This window comes from Berghia stephanieae, chromosome 5, assembly GCF_034508935.2.
Source record: "Berghia stephanieae isolate SIO BIC M18660-M18661 chromosome 5, UCSD_Bste_1.3, whole genome shotgun sequence".
NCBI lineage: Eukaryota > Metazoa > Mollusca > Gastropoda > Nudibranchia > Aeolidiidae > Berghia > Berghia stephanieae.
Window position 1 is genome coordinate 76039967 of NC_088364.1, and position 12500 is coordinate 76052466.

The following is a 12500-nucleotide window of genomic DNA, read 5'->3' on the forward strand; positions in this document are numbered from 1 at the left end:
ATACTTACAAGATCTTTCCGCCATATCAACAATGGCAACACTCAATTTGTTTTCTTTTGTGGCAAAAGACCGGCATTTTGACGTCACTCTTTGGTCAGTGTCAGGCCGTGGCCTTCGTAAAATTATGGCGTCAATAGTTCAGCCAATGAAATAACTTGTTTCCATGAACACTACTAACGACATTTCACTAGGCGGTGCAATAACCAAATAATGACGTCAAAATGCCAGTCCTTTTTGGATTTCAGTGTCAGGCTATAGATAGTATGCAGATGACGTCACTCAGGCCTTTGTTATTGTTTTTGCCATCCGCGTTTGTGAGTTGTTCTCACTAAACTGTATTAACCAGACTATAAAAGTTCATGGTTACACAGAGTTTGTGTGTTGGTCCGTTATACTTCCGGATGGCAATGTTGTGAACTCCTTGGCCAAGCGCATTCTATCTATAACATAACGATGGCTACGGCCTGACACTGAAATCCAAAAGGACTGGCAGTTTGACGTCATTATTTGGTTTTTGCACCGCCTAGTGAGATGTCGTTAGTAGAGCTCAAGGAAACAAGTTATTTCATTGGTTGAACTATCGAATACAACTCACGATTTGTTTTCTTTTGTGGCAAAAGACTGGCATTTTGACGTCATTTTTTGGTCAGTATCACGCTATAGATAGAATGCGCTTGGCCAAGGAGTTCACAACATTGCCATCCGGAAATATAACGGACCAACACACAAACTCTGTGTAACCATGAACTTTTATAGTCGGGTTAATACAGTTTAGTGAGAACAACTCACAAACGCGGATGGCAAAAACAATAACAAAGGCCTGAGTGACGTCATCTGCATACTATCTATAGATAGAATGCGCTTGGCCAAGGAGTTCACAACATTGCCATCCGGAAGTATAACGGACCAACACACAAACTCTGTGTAACCATGAACATTTATAATCTGGTTTATACAGTTTAGTGAGAACAACTCACAAACGCGGATGGCACAAACAATAACAAAGGCCTGAGTGACGTCATCTGCATACTATCTATAACTTTACGAAGGTCACGATCAAGGTGAGCATTTTCTTTAAGGGACGTTTAAAAGTTTATGAAGGAAAACTAGAGCACCGGGAAATAGTTCAATCAACGAAATTCAATCCCGTGCATTAGAGGTGAAGGTGACGTCACATCCGCATTTCTGGTCAACTGGTATTTGATATCGATTATTAATGATATCGATTGTCTGACAAGAGTAGCGTGTACTGTACGACTCCGCTTGAATAGAGAACAACAGTTACAGTGCTGAGTCTATCAGCCTAAGTAGGTACTCTGGATATGTTCATATCCAGTTATAGATTTTTCTATGTTACAGCTGAATATGAATATGAATATCATTTGACTTTTCTTTTCGTCAACACTGCGTCATGAAAATGACCGTGCCATGCAGTTTTAAATATGATTTTAAAATAATAATAATAATAATAATAATAATAATAATAATAATAATAATAAAAATAATAATAATAATAATAATATAATGATAATAATAATAATAGTAATAATAATAATCATAATAATAATAATCATAATAATAATAATAATAATAATAATAATAATAATAATAATAATAATAATAATAATATTTATGTGTTATTATTATTATTATAATTATCATCATCATCATCATCATCATCATCATCATCATCATCATCATCATCATCATCATCATTATTATTATTATTATTATTATTATTATTATTATTATTATTATTATTATTATTATTATTATTATCATCATCATTCCCATTATTATTGTTATCATTATTATTATTATTATTATTATTATTATTATTATTATTATTATTATTATTATTATTATTATTATTATTATTATTATTATTATTATTATTACCATTATCATCATTCTTACAATCAATATAATGAATGGGTTAGGATATTGGTTGCTCTTATTCAGGTGAGTCTCGATGGTCATAAATTAAGACAAGAGCTAGTTTATACTTTGTTTAATATTTGGAGGGAAAGGGGGGGGAGGGGAGGAAGAAGGTTGGGTAGCTGGATCGATTCCAGTGGCGGTTCGAGTATTGAGTGATTACGATTACGATTACGATTATAATTACGATAACGATTGCGATTACAATTACGATTACGATTACTATTACGATTACGATTACGATTACAATTACGATTACGATTACGATTACGATTACTATTACGATTACGATCCAAGCGCCATGGATTACTGACATTGGTTTCCATTGAGTTATTACCCTGCGTAATGTTAGATTATATCATATATGACTCTACGCCTCAAAACGGTATCAAGTCGGGATGGTTAAGCTGTCGAAAATTGAATTTATAGCCAGAAATGTCAGACTTGTGTTGAGTTTGTATGTTATATTGAGGAGAATGTATACCATATTTTAGGGTACTAATGCCAGCAATTTATATTTTTGACCAGTTTAACAATTAATTCGGCTTTTAAGCATATGGTTCGTTCCGACATAATACCGTTTCGAGACGATGGGTCACATATTTGATTCGTTGTAAAACGATGAGCACGTTTTGGGGAGATGAGACTATTGTTTTGTTTGTTTTTAAGGGTTTTACGGCGCTTCCAACACAGTAAAGTCATATCAGCGCCAGTAAAAAGGAAGAAAATGGGATAGTAAAAAGTTCTAGAATTACATTTAAAGCACCCAAGAAAAGGTAAGACAAAGGGGAATTGGTTCAAATAGAAAACAGATGTAGATTCCAAGAGCACACTATTAGTGTACTTAGTTTGAGATTGCCTAAATGTTTCACCCAGACACCAGCACAGGTCCCCACTAAGAGGAATACACTCAAAATACTGTCACTGCATTTATGAACAGATAAGGTAACCACTGCATTGTGAAATATATAGGAAGCTATAGATAGACTTCATTTTCTGACCCCCAAAAATGGACTCTATTCGACGCGGGATCTTTAGAAGGAATAATAATAAAGAAAGTTCGAAGATGACGTCACTCAGGTCTTTGTTATTGTTTTTTTGCCATCCGCGTTTATGAGTAATGCGCACTAAACTGTATTAACCTGACTATAAATGTTCATGGATACACACGGTTTGTGTGTTGGTCAGTTATACTTCCGGATGGCAATGTTTGAGCTTCTTAGCCAAGCGCATTCTATCTATAGATAGACTTCATTTTCTGACCCCCAAAAATGGACTCTATTCGACGCGGGATCTTTAGAAGGAATAATAATATAGATAGTTCGAAGATGACGTCACTCAGGTCTTTGTTATTGTTTTTTTTTTTGCCATCCGCGTTTATGAGTAATGCGCACTAAACTGTATTAACCTGACTATAAATGTTCATGGATACACACGGTTTGTGTGTTGGTCAGTTATACTTCCGGATGGCAATGTTTTGAGCTTCTTAGCCAAGCGCATACTATCTATAGGTAATCCATCATCAAATAACCGTCGGATTTCAACAGGAATCACCCATGTTGTCCGTAGTGTGCAAATTAGGCGTTAATGATCTTGCCAAAGAGAAAAAAAAACCCTCGAAAGTGCCTCGAGTAGAGCTTGAACTCGTGACCTTTCGGAGTAAAGTGCAATGCCTTTACCCCCCCCCCCCCCCCCGCCATCCCCATTTTAAGGGGGGGGGGGGAGGGGCGTGTGGAATAAAGGAAATTGTAGTTCCAGAATACTCTTCTGTGTCAAGAGATTGAAAATGTTTTTATGTTTTGTTTTTAAGGGTTTTACGGCGCTTGCAACACATTTAGGTCATATCAGCGCCAGTAAAAAGGAAGAAAATGGGATCGTAAAAAGTTATAGAGTTACAATTAAAGCATCCAAGAAAAAGTAAGAGAAAGGGGAACTGGGTAGAAATAGGGATCATATGAAGATTCCAAGAGCATATCATCAATGTACTTAGTTTGAGAACACCAATAAGTCTCATCCGGACACAAGCACGGTCCCCACTAAGAGGAATAAACTCAAATGCTTACATGAGAGATTGAAAAAAAAAACCCAAATACAATAGGGGGAAAAAAAGAAAATTTATCCAACAGGCGAAAAACCCTATCTGCGTCATAAATGCTCAGCTCTAATGTTATACTTTGGTCCAGTACCGGTTTTATGACTCCAAAAATCGGACATATAAATTCGATTGGTTTTCATCGACGTGTCTATATATGTGGGTCTGACATCGTGGCCCTCGTAAAGTTATGGCCTGACACTGACCAAAAAATGACGTCAAAATGCCAGTCTTTGGCCACAAAAAGAAAACAAATCGTGAGTTGTATTCAATAGTTCAACCAATGAAATAACTTGTTTCCATGAGCTCTACTAACGACAACTCACAAGGCGGTGCAAAAACCAAATAATGACGTCAAACTGCCAGTCCTTGTGGATTTCAGTATCAGGCTATAACATAACGATGGCTACGCTGACATCCGATTTTTGAAATCTCCATTACAACAATGAGCCCACAATAAATTGGATTATCAGACCTGCAAATAAATGCACGTCGGTCTTTGTGGTTGCATTTCTGCCCGTTCACGAATTTAGAGTAATAATTTAGAAAACAAAGACCAGATGAGTATCGAATCAAGAAATAACTGTCTACCACATTCTTATTGGATGGTCCTGCCTAGTCGGACAACATTTTGAACCATGTTGAAATTCTAAAAATAGGGAAAAAATAAGAATTAAATGGAATTGAATAGAGAGGAGAGAAAAAAACCCCCAACCAGTAGCGATCTCTCAAAACCACCAAAATAATTAAAACAAGATTCGTCTCAATAAAGTTAGAAATAGGAACAACCAACCACATTTATAGGGAATGAGATTAACGGAAGAGTAGCGTCCCTTTATTTGACGTCACCTTACAGAGAGAACGTCACTTTAGTTTTGAAGTGTCTCAAGCCGCTTTCACCGGAAGCGAGGACGAGAGTCGCATGCGCACAACCAACATGACGTTCTCTCTCTAATAACTTTTCCGCCGGTGACTTCACAGACTATGGGTGACGTCCAATCAAGGGACGCGACTCTTCCGCTAATCTCATTCCCTATACTAAAAAAAGAACAAACGAAGAACTAAATTATTAGGAAAAAATTTTTAAAAGTCACTGGCTAAAAATAAAGAAAAAGCAACGCCATGCCAAGAAAATGACAAACCTGGAGTTTTGATCTATCCCGATCTTTTCCACGCCTCATTTTCCTTTCCCAATAATAATCTTTTTTCTAAAAACAAAAATAATTAATTTAAACTGAGTGTTATAGGAAATGAGATTAGCGGAAGAGTAGCGTCCCTTGATTAGACATATGCATTTTTGTACAGAAATATAAATAATAAATTTTGTATTTGGAGCGCTTGGCTTGTAGTTGGTTTGTTTACAAATAACTTCTCCACCGGTGACGTCCAATCAAGGGACGCTACTCTTCTGCTAATCTCAATCCCTAATTTCAAAATGATGCAGTGAGTACCAGAATGGGTAACATGATTTTAAAACACACGAACAGGAAGAGGAGAAGAACTTAAAAACATAGACAATTTAAACTGGGTGATAAATAAATAGGATGTTGTAGAGTTCCGGTTGGGTGAAACATTTTAAAATAAAGAAAGACGAAGAGAGCTTAACAGTTTTTGGAGAGCGAGCCTGGATGTTTTCAAATTTTCGTAATCATCGGGTTAACCCTCTCCTTACCAGCCATTTTCAGAATTTTTCCCAAAACTTCATCCACACCTAACACAAAAACAGACATATATTACTCAAACAGAAAAGCAACAAGAACATTCTATACATAATATTATTGTTCGCCAATATGGGCTCTATTACAGAATGTCAAGTTTTTATAGCTACAGCAAAAAGAACTGAAATCTGGCTGAGAAAAGTGACGGTTGCATCGTAACAAATGGGACGATTTTCCAATAAGTGGTGAGGAGAGGGTTAAACCATAGAGAAGTCTTTTAGAGCCATTAGGCTCATGGAGCCGGAGTTTATCCCGCTTTTTGCGTGAAAGGTACAATAGCAATTGCTTACTACCATTTGGATCCGACTTAGTGTATCGTAGAGTACTTTCCGCCCGATCCTCAAGACCCAGCTATCCAATCCCTGTTGGGTGAGTGGACAGGGAAGGAATATTTCGGAAATAAATCTCGACCTTCACCCGGGAGTTTATCTCCGTCCTTTTGCTTGTGAAGTGAGTCGTGCTCTATCTACTGAGCTATACGGTCAATTTAAGTGATCGACACCAGAAGAACGAGTTATCTGATCAAAGTTTTAAATCCGCGATTCTGTCCAGAGTACGACAGTGTTACTGTTGTTTTGGTGAAAACAATAAATCTGTGACTCACCGTCATAAAACGGTATTACGATGGTCGGCTGATCAAACTTCTGAAGTCAGTCTCGATTTTCACGATCGGCTGACTAAAACTTTGAAATCTACATATCTACGAGATTTGCGAACCATGTTTTATTTAAATTTGGGCAGAACAGACCCTCTGATGAGGTTGAAGGGTCATCAGAGGTCCGTTCCCCCAAAAATTAAATAAAACATGGTGCACAAATCTTGTATGTAGACTTCAGAGGTTTGATCCGCCGATCGTGAAAATGGAGACTTCAGAGGTTTGATCCGCCGATCGTGAAAATGGAGACCTCAGAGGTTTGATCCGCCTGCCATCGACTACATCGGTATGAATCGATCGGATCCTGGAAGTAGATTTATAATTAAAATGTGACCATTCGCCTCAAAACGGTATTAAGTCAGGATGGTTAAGCTGTTGAAAATTGAATTTATAGCAAGAAATATCAGACTTGTGTTGAATTTGTGTTTTATTGAGGAGAATGGATACCATATTTTAGGGTGATAATGCCAACCATTTATATTTTTTGACCAGTTTAACATTTAATTCGGATTTTAAGCATTTGGTTCGTTCCGACATAATACCGTTTCGAGACGATGGGTCACAAATGATAAGAAATACTTAAACCCATTTTCAGGTTTTTTTTGGGTTTTTTTTTGCAATGTAAGAAATTGTATTTATTTTCCACGATAACGAACCGAAATAACCCAGAATTTCATCTCGATCTAATAGGGAATGAGATTAGCGGAAGAGTAGCGTCCCTTGATTGGACGTCACCTTACAGAGAGAACGTCAAAATGGTTTTTCGCATGCGTCTCTCAATCTCGTCCTCGCTTTCGGTGAAGTGTCTCATGCCGCACAACCAACATGACGTTCTCTCTCTAATAACTTTTCCGCTCGTGACTTCCAATCAAGGGACGCTACTCTTCCGCTAATCTCATTCCCTATACCGCTTTGAAACGATGGGTCACATATTCGTGGTTATAATATTCAACACACAAAACTGTGTATCCATGAACGTTTATAGTCTGGTTAATACAGCTCAGTGAGTATTACTCATAAACGCGGATGGCAAACAAACAATAACAAAGACCTGAGTGACGTCATCTTCGAACTGTCTATCGATAAACGTTCATGGATACACACAGTTTTGTGTGTTTGTCCGCTTTACTTCCGGATGGCAATGTTATGAGCTTCTTGGCCAAGCGCATACTATCTATATAAAGGGCGGGGGGGGGGGGGGCATGAGAAGAGTAGGAAGAGTTAGAGGACTAAAAGAACAAAGGTGAAATGTAGATGAGGAAGAGGAGTAAAAAGAAGGTGAAGTGGGAGGGAATTGATATGAATACGAAGCAACAAGAAGGAGAGAGGAGAACAAAGAGTAGAAATGACAAGATTCGCAAAATAAAGTTTGATTATTGATCAACAAATTTATAGAAATCAAAAACTAATGCTAGCGAATCATTACCGGACTACACACCAAATTTATAGAATATATATATATAATATATATATATATATATATATATATATATATATATATATATATATATATATATATATATAATCTGAATAGTGATGTAAGATAAAATGAGTAAGATATGGAATAGAAATAATATTCTTCTTCTTCTTCTAGGTTCCATGCCTGGTCCAGGCTTCGGATACTGCATGAATTATCTCTCTCCATTCCTCTCTGTCTCTTGCCTTTTCAAACAGCTCTTGGATTGTTAGGCTGGTGAAGCCCTTCAGTTGGTCTATGAGTGTTTTTCTTTGTCTCCCCCGGGCGCGTTTACCAGGTATTTTTCCACAACTTGCCAGGTATTCATACTTATCTTTCCTTACTATGTGTCCGAAAAAGGATAGTTGTCGATCCACTATTAAGGGCATTAGTTTCCTTTGTTGGTATGTTTGTTTTAGCACTTCTTCGTTCGTTTTGTGTGCAGTATACGATATTCTCTGCATCCTTCTCAAGCACCACATTTCAAAAGCTTCAATGTTCTTTTGTGTTTCTGCATTTGTAGTCCAGCTTTCGCATCCGTATAACAAGAGTGGCCACACGTAGCACTTCAAGACTCGGAATCTAATCCCGAACGACATCTGTTTGTTTTTCAAAATGTTTCCCAGGTCCATGAAGGCCTGTTTGGCTTGAGCTATTTTTGCTCGTATGTCTCGGTTACATCTTCCATCTGTTGTCACTATTGAACCTAGGTATTTAAAACTTTCTACGTTGGTAAGTTGCTCGCCGTGAATCGTTATATTGCAGGTGTTGTTGTTTTCGGGGTTTTTCTGTATTACCATGCATTCTGTTTTGGTGATATTCACTTCCATTCCCTTGGCTTCACTATCTACTACCACTTTGTCAACAATCTTTTGAAGTTGGATTTCTGATGTTGCAATGAGTACCGTATCGTCTGCGTATCTTATATTATTTATGTTGTGACCTCCCACTTTTATTCCCTCCATATTATTTATGCCCCTCATGATTGTTTCTTGGTATAGATTAAACAGATCTGGTGAGGCAACACACCCTTGACGGACTCCTTTCTTAATAGGAATAATATACAATTGTACAAAAAAGAAAGAATATTATCACCCGCAAAATCTATTCTCTACATATTGGACTCGAACCCTATCCATTGTATCGTTATCAAAAGACGTGCTAGCCTATCTGTAAACACCGAGAGGCTATTCGAACACTGAAACAATTTCATGCATACATTCTAAATCTCCGTTTGTTTACGTATGTATGACGCTGTAGTCCCCCAGTCATTTACGACCATTTACAAACATAGCCTAAAATGGACGAATGGTGAGAAGTAACGAGATAGGAGAAGTAGGAAGACGGGGTAATGAAGGGAGGCGAGAAAATGGCAGAAAAAAAAGAAAAAAAAAAAGAAAATGACCAGACCAGCTATTTACATAATAATGTATGTGTGTGTGCGTGTGTGTGTGTGTGTGTGGTTTTTTTTTTCTCCTCCCCTAATGACTTCCTGATTCATCATGGCTAATATTAGACCTATATCTCCTGGATTTGGAAGACATAATCAACTTTGTGTATAATGACGTCATAAGAGAAACGCAAAGTTAAACCACACGACATATCCATGGCTTGTCTCTGGCTTATGGCTTGTGACAGGGCTCAATTGATGGAGTGTTCGCTTCACGAGCAAAGGCACAGAAATGGAAGTCCTAGGTGGATGACGAATGCGAATGCGCTCCGTGGTTCGATGGGGATAAAGTAAGTAGCCGAACTCGCTCCATGTTTGTTTGGGCTTGTTAGTTTTTTTCTCTCTAGATCGTTTTAATGAACAAAATTTAAATATCTACAGTGGCGTGGCGTGATTACAGTAAAAGGTGGTGCCAGAATCAGAAGAAAATGACTTAAAACATGCTATATTAGTAAATACAAAAGAAAGACAAAATATACAGAAAAGACTTACTCAAATAAGAGGCGTTGTTTACCACTTGTCAGTTTTATTTTATTTTAAATGCTGTAATAATCCATTTTTAAAAGATGTTATGTGGTGCCAGGCACCAAGTCAACTAATATAGCCACGGCACGGAATATCTACACAACTGAACGAACATTATTAATAAAACAAACTATTCGATAAAGAAGTTTAAGAATAAAGTCAAGCATTTCTAAACAATTAATTAATCAGGTATGTAACATGCCATTCCAACTAGACCATTTGTGACCTTTCGCATCAAAAAGGGATTAAGTCGGGTTGGTTAAGATGTTGAAAATTGAATGTATAGCCAGACATATCAGACTTGTGTTGACTTTGTATGTTTTATTGATGAGAATGGATACCATATTTTAGGGTGCTGATGCCAACAATTTATATATTTGACCAGTTTAACATTTAATTCAGATTTTAAGCATCTGGTTCGTTCCGATATAATACCGTTTTGAGACGATGGGTCACATTTGTTAGGCGTGCAATATAATTGTTAAAAGTCACTTTTAGTCATAATGTACACAAGATCGCTGACATATAATATAGATAGAATCGAAATTACTGATTTCATCGTGTGCGTAAGATTCATCGACGGTCGCATTAAACAAATTACATTATCAAACATGTGGATTTAAAGAGATGCGGCTATGTGGTCGAGTGGTATGACACTCGCTTTCGGATCGGAAGGTCCTGGGTTCGAGCTTCGCTCGGCGCATGGTTGAGTACTTGGAAAAGGCTCTTTCCTCATCTTCTCTCACTGTACTCAGGTGTAAAATGAGTACCTGGCCGTTAACAGCGTTGTCTTTGTCCGAAAAATTGTAATATTGCCTAACAGGCGTCATGTCTCGTTCTACTTGTTAAATGTTGCTGTTTACCATGGACCCCTTGTAAAGCGCACTGAGCACATTTATTGGATATTGCGCTATATAAAAGCTCAATTTTTTAAAAATTATTTTTTTTTAAATGAACGATAAAATCAAATGATACACAACCCTTGCATAATTAGGTCTTATGCACAACTATGGAACATTGGTATTGACTGGAAACGAAGAACAAAACAAAAATTAGACAGATTTCATAGAACACAACTTAAAAGATTTCTAAATACTCGATATCCCACAAAAAAAATAAGTAAATAATAACGTGAAGTTGAATGTAAGCTTCAATTTAATTACAAAAACAGATCAAATTAACGTTTCGGGTTTCCCCTTTATCAACAAAACAGGATTATTGAAACACTACAGATGAATGCGATGGTGTGGTAGTGGCGTAGTTAAGATGAATAATCACAAAAAATAAGCAACAAAATACGGTGCAAAATCAAAAAGCGCAAAGAAAGACCAATATCTATCCATGTCCTCAAGGCAATAAAAGGGGAACTGGGAGATAGATTATACTTAAAAGAGATGAAAATATACTCGCTAAAACATAACTGAAATTCTGGTAAAAGTGCAATGTGTCTGATCTGATACTCTTTATTTGACCATCAGGAACAGTTTCAATAATAGGCTTCAACATTCGTGACGTCACTTCCCTCCTAACTTAGTAAACTATCGGAACAATGGCGGACCTCCTTATGAAATACGTCTCCTACGAGCATAAAAGTATATCCAGGGGAGAAAAGCTATATAAATCTGATCATATTTTGACGTTTATACATTCTGATCACATGACATTTGAAAAAGTTCCAGCCAGCATTAAGAATAAAAAAGTACCGATTTTCTTTGTTTAGAACCATGCTGAACGTTGCTGGGCGAACGTGACATCAGACTATTGAATACAAAGGATTTTTTACGATTCTGACACAGATTTTCCGATGAAAAAGTGATTTCCTGTTAAATTGATAATGATTTCAAAATGATAAAATTTGTTTATCAAATGAAGATGTTATAAAGGTCTTTAAAAATATGCATAAATGTATTGGATATATCAAAAATCCTCATAAAACTAGAAATTTTATATTATTATTATTATTATTATTTATTATTATTATTATTATTTTTATTATTATTATTATTATTTTTTGTTGTTATTATTATTATTATATTATTATTATATATTATATTATTATTATATTATTATTATTATTATTATTATTATTATTATTATTATTATTATTATTATTATTATTATTATTATTATTTATTATTATTATTATTATTATTATTATTATTATATTGTTATTGTTTGTTGTTGTTGTTTATTATTATAAGTATTGTTGTTGGTGTTGTTATTATTATTATTATTATTATTATTATTATTATTATTATTATTATTATTATTATTATTATTATTATCATTATTATATTATTTATTATTGTTGTTGTTGTTGTTTTATTATTATTATATTATTATTATTATTATTATTATTATTATTATTTATTATTATTATTGTTATTGTTATTGTTATTATTATTATTATTATTATTATTATTATTATTATATTATTATTATTATTATATTATTATTATTGCTTGTTGTTTTTCACGCAAGTCAACTAGACGTACAGTCATCTCCAAACTTCCGTTCAACCCCGGTCGGTGATCGTTCAGTGCTCGTGCCTTTTGGGCAGTCCCGAAACTTACTGAATACACTAATATATTGATGCTTTGCGTCTATGATGAGAACGCATACCATCCGCCATCAGGATATAAACGCATCATCACGTGCGGCTAAAG

The 12500-nt window shown here is 35.7% G+C and overlaps 1 protein-coding gene across 4 annotated transcripts in view; it reads right to left on the minus strand.

Annotated features, from left to right (window-relative positions):
- LOC144973622 (uncharacterized) overlaps window positions 1-12500 on the minus strand; it is a 459437-nt gene that overhangs the window by 17450 nt on the left and 429487 nt on the right. The window lies entirely within an intron of this gene.